Source organism: Ambystoma mexicanum, chromosome 7p (assembly GCF_040938575.1).
Source record: "Ambystoma mexicanum isolate Mex_15411 chromosome 7p, UKY_AmexF1_1, whole genome shotgun sequence".
NCBI classification, from domain to species: domain Eukaryota; kingdom Metazoa; phylum Chordata; class Amphibia; order Caudata; family Ambystomatidae; genus Ambystoma; species Ambystoma mexicanum.
The window spans coordinates 610,971,616-610,988,930 of record NC_090939.1 but is presented as its reverse complement, the minus strand read 5'-3'; the positions used below and the strand labels follow the sequence as shown (position 1 = coordinate 610,988,930).

The following is a 17,315-nucleotide window of genomic DNA, read 5'->3' as shown; positions in this document are numbered from 1 at the left end:
AAAAGAACAGGGTGGTTCTCTCAGGCACAGTCGAGGAAGGCTGAGAGTGGGGAACAGTTCTGTGCATTGATCCAACATTATCGTTAAGGGATGTATCTGATGAGCAATTGTTAGAAGACACAGGATGGATGGTTTTTGAGATTGGGGTGCCTTGCCAGAGAGTGATAGTGCAAAGGGTACCACAGACCATACTCATTAAAAATAAATCACCACATTGGAAGGAGGATTTGGGAAAGGTGCCGGACCATTTCTGGACAAGCAATCTTCATGATGTGGGGCTGTTAAAGAGTGTTGGAGCAGTGCGAATAAAATTGAAACTTGGTGCGATATTACCACAGGTTAAGCAGTACCCCGCGTATAGAGTGGCAGACACAAGTATTTACAAAACCATTATGGCGTTGTTGAAGCAAGACATAGTACAACTATGTGTCCCCCATGCAACACGGCTATCTACCCTGTGAAGAAAGCAAAGGGGTCCTGTTGGAAGATGGTCCAGGATTTGCATGACCTCAATAATATTGTTGAGGCAGAATTTCCAGTGGTACCCAATCCTTCCACCATTCTCTGCAGCATCCCTAATGGGTTGACCCACTTCACAGAGATTGATTTTAAAAATGTTTTTTTCTAGGTCCCCTTACACCCAGATTCTCAGTACATAACAGCGTTTAAGTATCGCGATCAGAGATTCGAGCACACGAGATTGCCCCAGGGGTACTGTCAATCTCTTGAGTGTTTTTAACAGGGTGGTTCAAATGGTTTTGGGAAATGTACATGTGTCCAGTACCCTAATTCAGTATGTGGACGGTATATTAGTTTGTATTACTTCAGAGGAGCAGTGTCGGGGAGATTCATTAACGTTCCTCACCCTGCTCGGGGGGAAGGGGTACAAAGTCAACAAAGAAAAATTGCAGTAATGCCAGACAGAGGTAGTATATTTGGGGCAAGTAATATTGCCTGCAGGAAGGAAAGTAATGCTGGAGAGAGCCACTGCAGTTCGAAATACGACTCAGACAGTTACAGGGAAACAGAGTCAGCAGTTTTTGGGGCTCTCTAAATATTGTAGATCATGGATATTGGATTACTCTAGTTACGTAAGGCCCTTACTGCAGAGGCTTAAGGAAATGCAAAAGTAAAAGGTCCCGATGTGGTCTGAAGAAATGGTAACTTGCTTTCAGGAACTCAAGACAGCGATCAGTAATGCTCAGATCTTGGTGACCCCGAAATTCAAGAAACCATTGCATTTGTTTTCGCATTTGAACAGGCAGGGGATGACAGCGGTCCTGACCCACCAAACATCACTAGGCCACAAACCTTTAGCATACTATAGTGGACTCCTAGACCCAGTGATGCTGGCACGGTTACCCTGTGAGCAAGCTTTAGTGGCAGCAGATTTTGCGATTCAAAAGTCTTCAACCAGTACTATGGGTTACCCAGTGACATTGTACACATAGAGCATGCAGTCTTTGCGATCTTAGAAAAATCCAAGTCGAATTTGACGACCGAAAGAGTTTCGGGGTATGAGGTAATTCTATCAAACTGTAGCCAAGTCAGTGCAGCCCGATGATATTGTTCATGATTGTACCACTTATAAGAGGCAAGAGGAAGAGAGGATGAATGTCAAAGAGGATGCCTTGGAGGGAGGTGAGGTACTTTTTCATTGATGGGTCTTCAACCATCAGTCAGGACACTGGTGAAAAGCACACAGGTGCAGCTGCGGTGGGCCTTGTGGATGGGGGAATACCGAGTCAGACTGAAGAGACTGTTGCCTTTGCATTACTCCGCACAAACAGCAGAACGAGTGGCACTGATAGAGGTGCTAGAAATGAAATATTCTTGGTATTACTGTCTTGCTCTAGCACGGTTTTATTTGAGAAATCACCCAGAGAAAGACCATCATTTGAACCCCCACGGTATCATGACGGGCATAGGTTACACATACCTCTCCCACTAGCATGCAAAGCATCAGATGCACATAAGACCGCAGAGGTCCTAAAAGAGACGTTTAGGGAGCACCTTAGGGCTTTAACCAGAAGGGTTAAGATTACATCTTCACAGGTTGTGTCTTCTCACCAACAGACTACTGGAGAAAACGTCAAGGAAACCGATGATCAATACAAACCACAGCTACTCCCGAGAGAGCGCATCTTCATTCGGACCTTTGTGCGCTGCTGGAACGAGCAGCACTTCCATGGGCCACACTGTGTTGTTTACACAATTCTGACTGCTGTGAAGGTGGAGGGCAACAAGAATTGTATTCGCCTTTGTGATACCGGCACCCCTCCACCGGCACAGGTGCTAGCACAAAGTTAAGTATGCCCTAAGGATCCGCTGGTCATTCCATTGGAAAAGGGGGGTGCGAATGAAGATCTGGAACCGAAATTCCTTTGTTTAAAAACATTTCTACATTTATCATGGCTGTTTAAAATGAGTGGGTTGATGATTTGTATGGTTCTCTGGTCATGTTTGATGATGGCTACAAGTGTAAATATAGAAGTTTCAATTATATCTAGTTTTATGGAACTCAAAGATGTATTATCAAGAGAAAAAATAAATGTCCATATTGATTTTTTAGCATAATGGGAATTAACTAGATCCCACAACAAATCCAAATAATTTCGCAGAGGAGAATGTTTGTTATAGCCATATGAGGAAGGTCAGGGGGGAGAGAGATAAGTAGCATATTGCTGCATCTGCTATCTCATCCCCCATGCTTCTGGTGTCCTTAGGGTGTTTATCCCGAATAAAGTAGACCTAGGAGATTTACTATGCCTAGTGCACCTAGCATTGTGCAGGGTCTGAGGGCATTTTAAAGGGCAATCAAAACTTTATGGGCAAAGCTGCAATCATAATTCTGAAAGTGTCCATTTGAAAGCAACTTAGAGAGCAAGTGTAAGAGCTTGCGAAAGAGCATGACAAATAGGTGTGAAAGAAATAAAACCACCAAGCAATAAACTTTATGCAGGAATACAGAGCGGCAAGGCCAAAGACTGGCAGAGGATATCTGACGCATTGTAGCAAAGCCAAGAGGCGAACCAGGAGAAGCTAAGAGTGTGAACCTTCACATAAAGCCAAGAGGCCGACAAGGAGAAGCTAAGTGAATGTGAATCTTTAAACAGGGGCAAATACAGAAGAACCTGTGTGCGCTAAAGAGCCTAGGGTTCCTGGTTGCACGACCTGTAAAGGGTGGACAGTGTGGTCCGACAACTGTGCCTAGACCAGGGAACCCTCAATCGTGAAAGGCAAAGACATTGTTGAAGTAAACTAAGAAGGAGTAATTTGAGTGAACTGTTCAGTCAATCCAGAAGGAGTGTCAAGTTGATCTGGAATGTGTTGAACATTGGAAGACTGAAACCAAGTATAAGTCGGCAAGTTGAAGTCTTTGTGAAGGGAACCTTGAGAATTGATGAACTGCAATGCTGTGTTGCTTTGAACTTGGGGAAGGGAGCCCCAAGGATTTGTGGAACTGTTCTGAACTTGAAAAATACTTTTGTGGAACTTTCTTGAACTTGGGGAAGGGAAGCTGAAACGGAATCTGGGAGCTGGAAGAACCTCAGAACTTTGTTTTGATAACCCATTTCTATTATTGCTGACATCCCTACACAGTGTTTAGCTTTAGTTGTGAGGGCAAGGATAGGTTTTGGACACAGACAGACTTTTAAGTTGAACTTTCTGACCCAGACGTTCTTTAGTTTTGTTCAGGTTTGGTAGTCCCACCTTAGCATAGGGTAAGTTAGGCCTTCAATCATCCAGACATTTGAGTTAATGAACAATTTTATTTTTGAACTTTGAATCTGTTGTCTGTATCTTGCTTCATGAGGCCTTCACAGTATCCAAAGAGGACAGTTGAGTCTAGAAGGGGCTATTTATTCTAAAAATCGATGGGAGCAAGGGGTGAGGAGTTGCAGAGCTAGAGGAATGAAGGTATCCTTAGAACAAAGGGTGGCACGAATAAACCATGCATTTGGGGCAGTGTGACAAAATTATTTGCAGCATGTAACGTGGCTCAAAGAGCCAGAAAAACCTGTTAAGATACAGACACTTAGCCATTTTTCTCTTTGTTTTAAGGACGATGACATGGTGCCCATTGGCACAAATGGGAACTGCAGTCGCACACTTTGCATCGCTGATCTGGCTGAAGGTATGGCTGACCTTGTGGACATGTGGATCGAATGCCTATAGGCAGTTGCCTCTTGCCTGGCGAGGTGTGTGCAGTTTCTCTACCCTCCATGTGCCAGTCCTCGTTATCCCTGAGGAGCACCTGGTCCTGGTCCATCCAATGGCCAAGGCTACATCTGTGCCCCCTTTGTCCTATGTGCCCCTTGCATTCCCTTCATCTTACATGGACAAACCAATGACTGTTTGATAATGAGAATTGCAACAAACCAGACGTTCCAATTATCTATCGGCTGCACCATCAAAAGCTTTAATGGACATTCCTGATCAATATAGGTTCTTTAGCCATATTGAGACTTTCTTTGCTTCTCTTATGGCACCGGACGTCCAAATGGCAGCAAATGCCAAGTGGCTCCAGGTAACTACATATGAACTTCTACTGTTTATCAACACATCTGAGTCAGCATTTAGTGCCACTAAGGAAGTGTTGCATGCACGGAGGCTAATGACCTTGCAAAATCAGGACATCCTCGACCTCTTGACAGCAATGGAGGGGGGAGTGTGTCAAAAGATTGGGAGTACTTGTTGCACATTTGTGCCTACCAATAATACAGAGAATGGTACCCTAACACAAACTATTGCTGCCTTGCATAAGCTCAGAGTGATCATGGAAAATGAGGCTGGAGTTACCAATGATTTATGGTTTGACTCTTTTTACCAGGTACCATCTTGGATGAGCCTCTCTGTGAAGATCCTGTTGGCTATTTTTGTCTTTTTTCGTATTCTTTTCTGTTCTTGTCAAATGCTCTTAGGATGTTGTTCTGCCCAGGTAACAAAAGTAGCTGCTATGATGACTGTGACTCTGTTCAAAGCTATACCCACTACCATTTAATTTACTCTCATATGGGTACTCAGACTGTAGCTGTTTGTGTCCTCCACCAAGTTGTGATGATTGTGTGGAGCAGTGGGTAGATTGCAGATGAGTTGGGGTTCTTCAGCGGAGGAGTATGCCCATATTGGGACCGGTATGCGAGATGGTTGTAGGGCTGTTTCAAGAAGATGCTATGTTAGTTACAGTATTAACTAAAGAGGGGAATGTTGGGGTGGTCAGGAAGGGTCCTCATGAGCATGAGGGGTTCATGCTGCGTGTGCCTTTTTGATGACTGGGGTGCGACAAACTGGCCACAATGTTGCAATTTCAAATGTATCCAGTATAGTTAATTTATGGATGGGAGATGTTAGCTGCCAAATGTAACATGAATATGATTCACACATGGGGTGCTCCGAAGTACTGGGAGACAGAGAGTGCATGCGTAAAGGGGGCTTATCCTGAAAGCCCACGGTAAAGGAGAAATAATATTTATTAGACATGCACACTGAGAACATACAAAGGGGGTTTATATAAATCTGCATTTAGTGGGGTTTTATTAATTCATTTGGACTTTGCAGCTAGCAGTTTGTGCAATGATTTTCAGTTAATTGGGAAGTTCTGGTTTTTGCAGGCTTGGGGTTCACAGAGAAATAATGAGTAATCCAGAAGGTCAGCTGTCAAACAGGACACAGTTTATGGCTTAGTAGTTCAACACGGAACAGATGTAATCTTTCCCATTGCATTGAAGCCGTGCAAAGGTATTTGGCCATTTGCTCGGGCCAGCAATAAAGATGGGGTGAGATGGCATCCAAGGCCAGGCCATTGGTACTAAATTGTTTTCTCAGGGTGGAACTAGAGGGCATAAGTGCTGGAGTTTTAGTCGTATAAGTTAGAATATATCAAAGGGAGCCTGTAAACCAGGGCAGTTGAGATAGCAATCGATAGTACAAAGAGAACTTGTTTGCTCAGATTTTCCTCATGCTGTTAAAGTGTCTGTGTGAACCATGTGCAATCGCACTTAAGGTTAAAAGGGCTTAGGGCGGTTGTTACTAGTAATGAATTTATGTTTGTATTTGAATGTTTTATTCTGTCACGATTAGGTAAGGAAGGCACGGTATCAATGGTAGACACAGACAATGGTTACAAGTTTAGAAAACCTTTATTTGGCAATTTGGTTGGGGTTGTAGAATTCCTAACTGGCCCCAACTCTAGAATGGGAGTAATCTCGAGATTAAATAAATAATAAAACAGTCCCAGTCAGTCTAGTCAACATAAAAAGCCTATACTAAGAAAACCTAAACCTTCTCAAAACAACAAATGTGTTAAGCAAATTCAAAAAGGAAAATGGTGTCTCAAAGGAAATGTCACAATGGCTTTAAATCACTCCCTTCCCCACGTTCAGCACCTCAGGGTCTAGAGAGTTTCCTAAAAAGTATAGGTGGATGGCACAGTTCTTTCAGTCTTGCATACTTTGGCTTACTGCTACAATTTAACAGTTCAGGCTTGGGCTTCAAGCTTCTGGTAGTTCAATCACTGCCTTAGGCTTCGCCCGCCTTGTCATAAATATACAGTTCTACTTTTGACCTTTACTGTACAGGCCTCCCTCCATTGGGTTCGAGCCAGTCTTTCACCTTTCACTTTATCATACAGTTCTGCACAGGCTTCCCTTTGCCGGGCTCGAGCCAGTATTTCACTTTGTGGGGCTTCCCTTCCCCCACATTTTGTCTCAGATGTGTTTTCATTGTCAAAGACTTTCAAAACTGCAAGGATTTTACATAGAACTCTGCATGACTACTTCAACCTCTCTTTCAAAAATTCTACTGATCACAATCTTCCTCTTCTTACAACACTAATGCCTCTTTGTACTTGTAGTTTCCCATGCTCTTCGGTTTGCCTTCTTTGGCCTTTTCCAAAATTCATATGTAACAATACGTATTTGGGGTTTCTTATTTTCTTTAGTCTGCCTTCTGGGCCCCTTTTACAAAGTTCATATATTCGGCCCTCTTGGCATATTCAGAGTTCACATACTTGCTTTTCATTCATTCATTCATTCATTCATTCATTCATTCATTCATTCATTCATTCATTCTCTATTGTGATTGCTTTCTTGCCTTTGACTCCCAATCAACTCAGAACATTTCACAGAGACTTTCAAGTGTGCGATTTCACCTCGCAGAACCACTCTGTTACTTTGTATCCATTCCCCTTATAATTCAACAATTGTCCTTTCCATTACAGGTTTTAAATCTGCATACATGCAACCTTCAACTTTTGAGTTAGTTACTTTTGCTTTCAACACAAATCAGACTTTTGATGCCTTCGATAACTCACTGGTTGTGTTAATCAGCCTTCTTTCATCAACATTCTTCATGCAACAGTCAAGGTTGTTTCCAACGCCTCCTCTGGTCCTCCCCAATGTGCATCCATGAGGGTCGTGGGCTGCTTTCAAGTACCTTGAAGGTTTCTTTCTTCTGCTCACTTGGTTTCAGTCTTGGAACGCTTATAGCTTCCCGAGAGTGGGGCATTCTTGCCTGGCTCTCTCTTGATACTCATACGCCTGGTTCACATCAGCCCCCAAAAGAGCAGTTCCTTCTCGTACCCAGCCTCGCTCAGAGTGTGCCTGTGCACGCCACCTTTTATTCATCACAGGAGTGTTAACAAGTGGCATGTGCATATAGTTGGGATTATGTGCCTGACTCTGCTTGGCCTCATTACAGGGACAGAGCCAGTGCAAGTCAGTGGAGGTAATCTGCCTGACTTTATTTCTCATCTTTCTCGGCTCAGTAGTGTTGCCAATGTAACGTGGGGAGGAATTATGGAAGCTGTATTTTCCCATAAAATAAGCCGGGGTAGGGGTTAGGTGAGTTTTGGAAATAGGGGGATACAACACCTCGCCATCAGGTGTTTCTCCCCCCATTCCCTGAGGACCTCCTACCCAGGTGATCCTCCCTCAAGTGTCCACTCCCAGGGTTGGGATCCAAAAGGGATGGCCTTTCCCTGGCCACCCGAGTATGGGATCCCCGGGGACTAGGTTGTGAAACACCCTTTGGTTTTTCACAAAGTCAAAACCTACCATGGACGAATCCCAAGAAGGGGTGTACTATGAATATGATCTGAAGATGGTAGTAAAGATTGTTGATGACCAATGAAAAGGGAAGAAACTACTTTGTGTATGTCTTGTCCAATCATGTGTGAGTTGTAATAAAGTATCTGGGAGCATTTTAACTGTTGTAAAATTATTGTATATAATTTATCAACTGATGTGGTTCATTGATACTTGGGTTAGTTTGGCTCCTTGGTGTCATCTAACTGCTCTTCGGACGATTGTACAATAAACTTGCTTCACGTACAAAACGTGCACTCGTTCCTCAGGTGGTGGAGCCGCTTTGGGTTAAGGTAATTAGGGGTCCACCTTCACAGTAGGTATAAGGGGTGGGAGGTTGGGAGAACCCACTGTCATAGTAGCAGGGAAGGGAAAGCTTGTTACCCAGAGTCTTTAACCTGAATTATTTTTATGATGCAAAATTGCACACGTGAGCCACTGAATTCAACCAACTTCTCTGTAGAGAAAAAGACCGCAGGCCAAGCAAATGTTAACATGTTTTTGTTATTTGTGAAAGTTATGCATTAAAACCGGAAGTGAGCACATGAGTATTTGAAATGAATATTTACATCTCCTCAAAAATAAATTAGGATAAAAGTAAAGCAATTCCATCACAATAAGAAATGGGAGCAGGGAATGAAGAGTAATTATGTTGCACACTTGAGTGAGCTATATATTTTTCTGGGGTGAACATAGAAACCCAAATCTTCATTGTGGAGATGAACTTGTCTGCATTCTCCATGATAATCCATTTACAAGATAGTACTCTTCAAGTGACTAACAGCCAACTCCCTTGATACAGCTTCCAATGTTCTTGGAAAAGTGCCAACACATCAGACATTAAGAAATGCTAAAAAGCTAAAAAAAAAACTCTCACCTTTGGGTGGTAGGGGGTGTTTAAGAACAACTCATAATAATGCATCTCTGATAATTTCATCGAATGGTGGAGGAATGGGAAACAGGACACTGCTGTACGTACCCATCTTAAAAACACATCCTCAGACTACGACCTGGAGTGCTCAATCAACCCATGTTCGAAGCACTGCCTCTACAAGCAAGTATCATCAAATTACTCAATTTGATTCAAACAATACTTTTAACTTTAGTGGACAGACTACTTGTCTCATTGAATAAAATAGATGTAGTTGCAAATAATCCTAAAGTATGCAGAGTAATAAGAAATTCAGAGAACAGGCAACCTCATTGAAAAGAAAAAGGTCCGATGCTCAAGCGGGGAAAGATGAAGTGGGGAGTAAATCTAAAGATAGCCTGCACCTTCCTACACCTGGTACAGGACCATTAAGTGGCATAATCTCCCCTCTCAGTAATACGCAGATTAATCAGGAGACTGACATTACTCCAGGGAAGGAGAAAGCTGGTCATTTAATGATCCAATCCATAAAAGAAGGCATTAGTTGTGAGTCACTAATGCTGAACCACAACTCACACATACTAAATAAGCCCCTCGAGCAGCACCGTTGTAGTCTTTATAGAGTGTGTCCATTCCTCATGAGTCTTCAGAGAATGCCTCTTCACATATTGATAAGCCAGTGCACTGGCTTAATCATAAAGTGAATGGCAGCCTTATTGCACATACAGATATTTAAATGTAGTCGAGTTGTATGGGGAGGGCTGACCACTAAAACAGGAGGTGGGGGATTGCCTTGTTCAGACTATCAAATCATCATGTGGCGACCAAACATCTTGGGAGTAATCTGTTTGCGCTAAACCTTATGATGACAAATAACATGTTCTAACATTTCGATAGTAAAGCACAAGCAATGATGTATAAATATTGGTGGCAACTTTAAATTTAAGTAGGGCACTGGATGGGGGGAATGTTTCTTTAAGAGGAAGACAGTATGCATATAGGTTTGAGATCATCCATAGGCCTGCCCACATCCCCTCCCTCTTAGCCTACCCAGATGTGCAACGACCACCACCCCCATGGGCACCTCTGAGGGTGCGGGGGTGTGTGTGCTCACTGTGCCTCGCGGTCCATCATTCCGAGATCAGATGCCTTGCTCTCCCCATTTATTCCTCAACAGCTCTGTCAGTGGTAAAATTAGGTCGGACCACCTTTTCCAGTTTCCCATTTGACCCTCTATAGGAAAGGGTATTTATTTATTTATTTATTCAGATTTGTAGAGCGCACGCAAGCCCGGGGCCTCGTGGCGCTTGTTACAGACATATCCTGGTTACAAATAATACAATACAAATAAAGCAATATTAACAAGGAATGCATTATTTACAGTGGGAAATATGGTATTTGTACAGTAGCAATGCAGTATATTTACATGGATTCGCAGGGGTCACATTATTGTGCAAGGAAAGAGGTCTTCAGTTTCCTACGAAAAATCGGGAGCGAGTTTTCTGCTCTAATGTCTGCAGGGAGAGCGTTCCAGGTCTTGGCGGCAATGTAGGGGAAGCTTAGGCCACCGGCTTTGGCTTTTTTTGATGCGTGGGATGCAGAGTACACCCAAGTCTCCCTCCCATTCGGACGGCTCTCTTCTTCTCTACACTTGCTCCGGTCTGGCTTACTCCCCCTTTTTTTCACATAAGATTGTATTGCCATTTTTCAAACAAATACACTTTTCTCCCCCCCTATCCCTCCTCCCCCGGATTCCTCCTTTCCCCTTGCCCCTTTTCAGTCCCCCGTACTGATGTTTTCCCTTTCTTCATTGTTAAGTCATCCACATTCCACATATTCTTCGTTCCTCTTCCTCCTGTGCAGGCCTCTGTCCACCACCCTATTCCCTTTGCAACGGTTGAACCCTTGCATTAACTCAGTCCCAGGAGTTAATCTTCCTTGGGCACCATGTGCTCTGGAGTCCTTTAAGAATTTTAGCACCAGGTCCCAGTCCGCGAGGAAGCCCCTGTGGTCTCCCTAAAGAGAGTAAGATACCGACTCCACAGTGCAGCGAAGTGCCAAACTTTTCTCACCCATTCATGTTCCGTCAGCAGCTCTTTTTTTTCTCCAGTTTTGTGCAATGACCAATGCCCCCGCCATCATCAATATAACATACACCTTTCGCTGAGCCTTCGATGCCAAATCCCCAAGTGGTCCTCCTACCCCCAAGATAGCCAAGCCTCTATTTCCCCTTCCTTACAACCCCAAAATGTCCTCAATGGCCTCTTCTATATTTTTCCAGAGCCGTATAGTGCGCGGGAACTCCCACCATATGTGCTCCCATGATCCTAGCACCTCACAATCCCTCCAACATTTCTAAGTTACCCTCGGAAAACACTTGTGGAGTCGCACCGGGGTGAGATGCTACTGGAACATGAACATTAACTTTAACCATATCTCCTGCAATTGGATTGACCTCATGAGTTTAGGGATGTTTACCCATAGCTGAACCCACTCCTCATCAATCGGCGCACCGACTGAAACTGCCCATTGCTACCTTTAGCGTCAGTGGCCTTAATATATTTGTAAATTGTGCTCACCATGCGTTGGTCCCTGGAGTTCGATATAAGCAGTTTTTCAAAAGCTACTAGGGGTCTAGTTGCTGTCTCCCTGATCGATGTGTGCGACACCCAATGTCTTAATTATGCATAGTGAAATCCCTCACCTTCCCCCATCGAGAAATCGAGTTTGCACTGATTGAAAGTCTTAATCTCCCCTTCCTGAAACCTATCCCATGGCTTAAGCTATCCGCCCTTTTCCCACTCACTAAATACAGACCCACTCATTCCGGGGGAGGATTGCGGATTATAAAATATAGGGGGTGAATGGCGATGAGAATGTTGTGAATCCTGCTCGTTTACCACTTCATCCCATAAATCCCCTACTAGGGCTCCAATCTTGCTGTAGTACATATTGCCTGGTCTATACCTTTTGGATTTGTACAGCACCCCCTCAAAGTACCCCCCCATTATCTCTTCGTCCATTTGTCTCTAGACCTTCTGCCCGTCATCTTTTACCCAGTCCCTGAGCACCCTTGTGTGTGCAGCCAAATAATATGCCCCGACATCTGGCTCTCCCATCCCATCCCTATTTCTTGGCATCATCATTACTGTTCATGTAACTCTGGGAAGAAACCCAGTGTGCCTCTGAATGGCTCGACAAAAGGATTTGGGCACCCCTATTGGAAGTGTTGTGAAGTGATATAGTAATTTCGGTAAAATTACCATTTCCAAAACATTAATCCTACTGATCCAGGATATTGACAGTGGGCCCCATTCCTTTAGTTCCCCCCCCCCCTCCCGACATCACCTACTAGAGGGGACTAGTTTGCCATGTATAATGAATCGATGTCTTTCGTGATATTAACTCCTAAGTATCTTATGGCCTTGGCGGCACAAGAAAACCTGAAGGACATTTTAAGTTCCTGTTTGTTTTCCATGGGAACCGTGAGGTTCAGAACTTCGGACTTATGGATATTTATTTTTAATCCTGCTACCATCCCAAATTTACTCCAATCCGTGTCCAACGTCCTTATCAATCTTTTCGGATCCCCAAGTATTAATATTAAATCATCTACGAATGCGGCTACTTTATGTATGCGTCCCCCCAATGGAACTCCTACTATGCCACTCGACTCCCTTATTGTGGCCATTAATGGTTCTAAGTAGATCGCATAAAGTAATGGAGACAGAGGGCATCCCTGTTTAGTACCTCTTGAGACCCTTACTACGCCCAATAATTGTCCATTAATTAACAATCGCATGGTTGGATTCAAATAGTTTGCTTTCATCTTTGACATCAATTTTGAGTGAATCCCATTTTCCCCATGGTCTGGAACAGGAACTGCCACTCCACTCTGTTGAACACTTTCTCAGCGTCAAGACCAATTAAAGCCGGAATCTGCTTTATACTGACCTTCTGAATTAAATGTATTATTCTCCTAGTGTTGCCCCCAGTTTGTCCGCCCCTTATAAACCCAGATTGGTCATTGCTAATGAGTCTCAAGAGAAGCTGCTCTAACCGAGAAGCTAGTATTTTTGTAAAAGACTTTGCATCTATGTTGATGAGTGCAATGGGTCTATACGATTTACAACTTGCTGGGTCCTTGCCTGGTTTCGGAAGTAACACCACCTTAGCCTCTTCCATCGTGGGACTGATCCTTCCCACTGCCCCAAATTCATTGAACAATGAAACCAGATGTGCGATAGGGGTGTCACGGTATGAATTTTTAGACGGTATTATAACCTTCTAGCCAAATGACGGTATATCATGGTTATCGGGTATAGCAGACATATTAAAGTAACTTTAAATAACAACATTTTGTGACCCATTTAGACTTTTCTTAACAGACAAACCACAAACAGCACCAGGAGCTCATCTTGTTATATGTTTTATGACAAAAGTGGGCACATTGTCGCTCAGGACTGTTAATGGGAAAAGCAAATACCAGTCTTCGTTTACGAGAGCACAGTGGAGCTTGACTGAACACATCACCAGGGAAAGGAAGCCCTGCACCTACACTGAAATAAAATCTGGGTATGAGTGGCAGGATCTTTAACCCTTTCCATTGAAATAGTCCTCCGAGCCTTGGCCCTGTTACTCATGCAAAGAAAGCTTATTGGCTTTGCTTAAGTGGGCATTTAGGGTTTTAGCTCGAAAGACAGCTGCTTTTCTTTATTCTGCCGTGCAGAGGACAGTAGACATCCCTTGATAATTTGCACACCACAGAACCTATCATGAGACTGGCGATATGCATTTTCTAAGGAAGCATGTGTCTTCAAACATTTTAGGCTGCGTCACTCCAAATGTGTATTTGCTGGCCAAAGATCTCTCCAAAAGGTGCTCAATAATCGCAGACCATTTTCACCCCGCTGTCAGCTATTCTGTGCAGTGGGGCAGTAAATATTTTGACGATTAGTGAAGTTCAACGTGTGGCTTCTACTCTTCAAATTCAGTGATAAAACCTGGGTCTCCAGCCATTGCAATATTCATTAGGAACCATTCTCTACTATAATCCATTACAATCTAAATTATCATTTGCACAATCACGATTTACCAACAGCACAGATTTCTCAACCAACCGAAGTGGTTTACCTATGCTGCACTGACTGAACTCCTTATAATTTATAGATTTTGTGTTCACGTATTTGCTCTTCGAGGATGCAAAACTGCAAAACCTAAAACTGCTTGCACCAAATGAAAATACTAACTTTCGCACTGCCTTTTTGTGTTTGAAAATCATAATCTGACTAGGTTTGTTAACCTATGCAAGCTGTTTTTTGCAGCTGTAGGGAAGGGGGCTCCCCCAAACAACATTTTTAAATGGGCGGACACAGATCTTCAGCCGGATCAGCAGGCACCAAAAGAAAAGGTGTGGGGGAAACGGCTGTTTCCAGGAAATCATTTCATTGCCAGTGACAACGAGACTGCAAGGCAAATGGAGGGGGCACCCCGATAACCCGGGCAGTGTCCTCCTCCTGGCCTCCCCCTCCTAGGAAGAAGGGGGGAGGCGGGGACGCCGGCGCGGCAAAAGAAAAAGGCCACCAAAGAAAGCGCGGCGGAATCTGGGGAAAGTCCCGAAGGGCGAACAAAGGAAAGGGGAGGGGATTCCCCTTTATAACGGGCAGGCTCAGGACACAAAGCAGCATCTCTAGCTGCTGCAGAGCCCGCCCGTTACCCACCGAGGAGGTTTTCATTTTCCGGGTTGCCAAGAAGAGGAGTTTGTTTCCTGGTTCGGGTTGCGTGTGGTGAAGGAAGCGGTCCCGTGGGAACAGTTCCAGAAAATCCAGCCCAGGAAGCAGTCCGGTCGTGATGAAGCCGAAAGGGCAGAGGTCTACTCGGGAATTCTGCAGGTGTAGCTAAGGTAGGGTGTGGAGTTGATGGGTCGCGGTAGGCGCCTACCCTTGTCAGGAGGCCTGGAGGCCCGGGAATTTCCTCCACCGGGCGTTAGCTAGGAGAGATTTGGAGTGATGGGTCGGCGCGGTGCGCTGGCTTTTGGCCGCAAGTCCTAGGTACTGCGGGCATTTCCTGCCCAACAACACTTGCCATGAGGCATGGGGGCCCGCCAGCGTGGACCCGATCTGGGTTGCCACACTGGGTCATTGTAAAAAAGTAAAAGGCGGCTTGCTGTAATACGGTTTACGAATGCAGGGCTTCGAGGCACCAGGGTGCTAAAGACACGACCCAGGGGCGGGGGTCTGATAGCCCTAACGTAGGTCCGGTACTGAATTGTGTAGTTCAAATGTTAAAGTTGTTAAGGTATGGAGACATGTAACAGCGCCTCGTAGAACTAGCTAACAGTAAAACGCTATAAGTATCAGTTGCAGGGTGGTTCTTTGACCAGAGCGGGGCTGCTCGCGGGTATTTGCCGGTTTTTGGTTTGACGTTAAGGGGCTGGCCCAGTACAAATGGAAAAGATTGAGGGTGAGGGGGACGGAGGTGATTTTGGCAGGCGTGTGTAGAGTTGGAAGATTGCCGAGTTGCAAGCTGCGCATGTATTAATACGAGCAGCCAAGGAAAGTGACGCCAGGTGTAACACTCATTCGTTTATGTTAAAAAAGGAAATCATGGTCATGTATAATATAAACAGGCAACTTTCTGCACAAGTAATGCAAAGCGCGCAAGGTTCATGTGAAAATCTGGGAATTTGTCGGATGGCCTACTGGGGCGCCTCGTGTGCGTTTTCATACTTCAGCCACTTCACCATTGACTCCATTAAAATCCCGGTCTCCGATTCTGTCAAAACTCTGGGAGTCTACCTGGACTCCAGCCTATCCATGGATAGACAAGTCAACGCAATAGCATCCGCAGCTGCATATCATGCCAAACTTATCAACGCAATCAGACCCTTTCTCTCCAAAGAGAATTGCACCAACATAGCCAGAGCCATCATCGGCTCTAGGCTAGACTACTGCAACGTACTCTTTCTAGGAACCTCCAACAAAAACTTAGAGAGACTACAAGTAATACAGAACAATGCTCTCTGTGCAGCCCAAGGCATTGCTAAAAGAGAACACATCTCTGAAGCCAGAAAACTAGCCCACTGGCTCCCAATAAAGGAAAGGATCGTATTCAAAGCCCTAACACTGACCCACAAGTGCATTCACCTCACTGCTCCAGCATACCTCTCTCAAAGGATCCACCCTGTCTCCACTACCAGGCCAACCAGATCACCGTACACCAACATGCTCTCTGTGCCACTAGTAAAAAGAGTAAAAGCGGGCGGATCCAGCTTCCCCTATCTCGCGCCCACTCATTGGAATGCCCTACCTCCCACTATCCGTGGTGAGGACTACCTCACCACCTTCCGCAAAACTTTGAAAACTACCCTCTTCACATAAGACTCGACACATCAGCACGAATACTTATCATATATGTTGTAATATACGACCAAATGCAATATTTGTAACAACAGTATGATTTCTTGTCATATTCATAATGTGTCAACAATCGCTATCATGTGTACCATGTAACTAAGTTATTGCAAGTAACAGCGCCTCAATGCCCGTGGGCTGCGTGCGCGCTATATAAATATAAATAAATAAATAAATAAATAAATAAATAAAATAAATCCTTCAACAGGGCAGGCTTTTTAATACAGGGCTTAAAGCGGCCGCCGTGATCCGCAGGAATACTCAAGAGAGGTTCTGCTGTTAGGAGCACATTTTACATGAAGTATGTAGTGTGCTGTAAAGGGATGGTTGCAGCACAAGCAGCGCCATGTTCCGCGTTTGGCTCGCAGGGCACAGGCCCAGGAATTTCAGTGCGAGGTAGGTTTCTGGGGTCCCATCTAATCCTGGCGCACTAGTTAAAGAAACATACCGCAACGAGTGTACATGGCGAGTTCGCGCCAAGAAGGAGAGGGGGAACGGTTGCTGCAGCCATAAAGCCTCGGCATTGTTTGCGGTTCCGGAAACGGTGCGCAGGAAGGTCTGCCCGGCCAGGGTGGCCAGGTGGAGGACACGCAAGAGGGGACCAGCCGTACTGGTCAGCATCCGGCAGCGCGTGGCATACTAAAGGTGTTGCAGGGGAAGGTATATGTGTTCTGGCATGGGCATGCAGGAAGGAACGAGCTACAGACAATAGCGGGTAACAGGGGGGGTTCGGATCCCGCAGTGGGGGTTATCCTTGGGCTGGGGAATTGTGCATGTGGAGCTGAGTAATTTCACACTCCACGGTCCGAATTTATGTCCGGTATTGCAGTATTGGTGACACTTTGGTCTTTCTCTCTGCCTTTGCCTGTAGTGACCAAGCAGGCTGGAATGAATGTGAGGATCAGAACGAGAGCAGCAGCAACATGCTTCCTCGGCCAGCTAAAT

At 44.8% G+C, this 17,315-nt stretch overlaps 1 protein-coding gene across 5 annotated transcripts in view; it reads right to left on the bottom strand.

Annotated features, from left to right (window-relative positions):
• LOC138526199 (cohesin subunit SA-2-like) overlaps positions 1-17,315 on the bottom strand; it is a 2,217,157-nt gene that overhangs the window by 2,141,821 nt on the left and 58,021 nt on the right. The window lies entirely within an intron of this gene.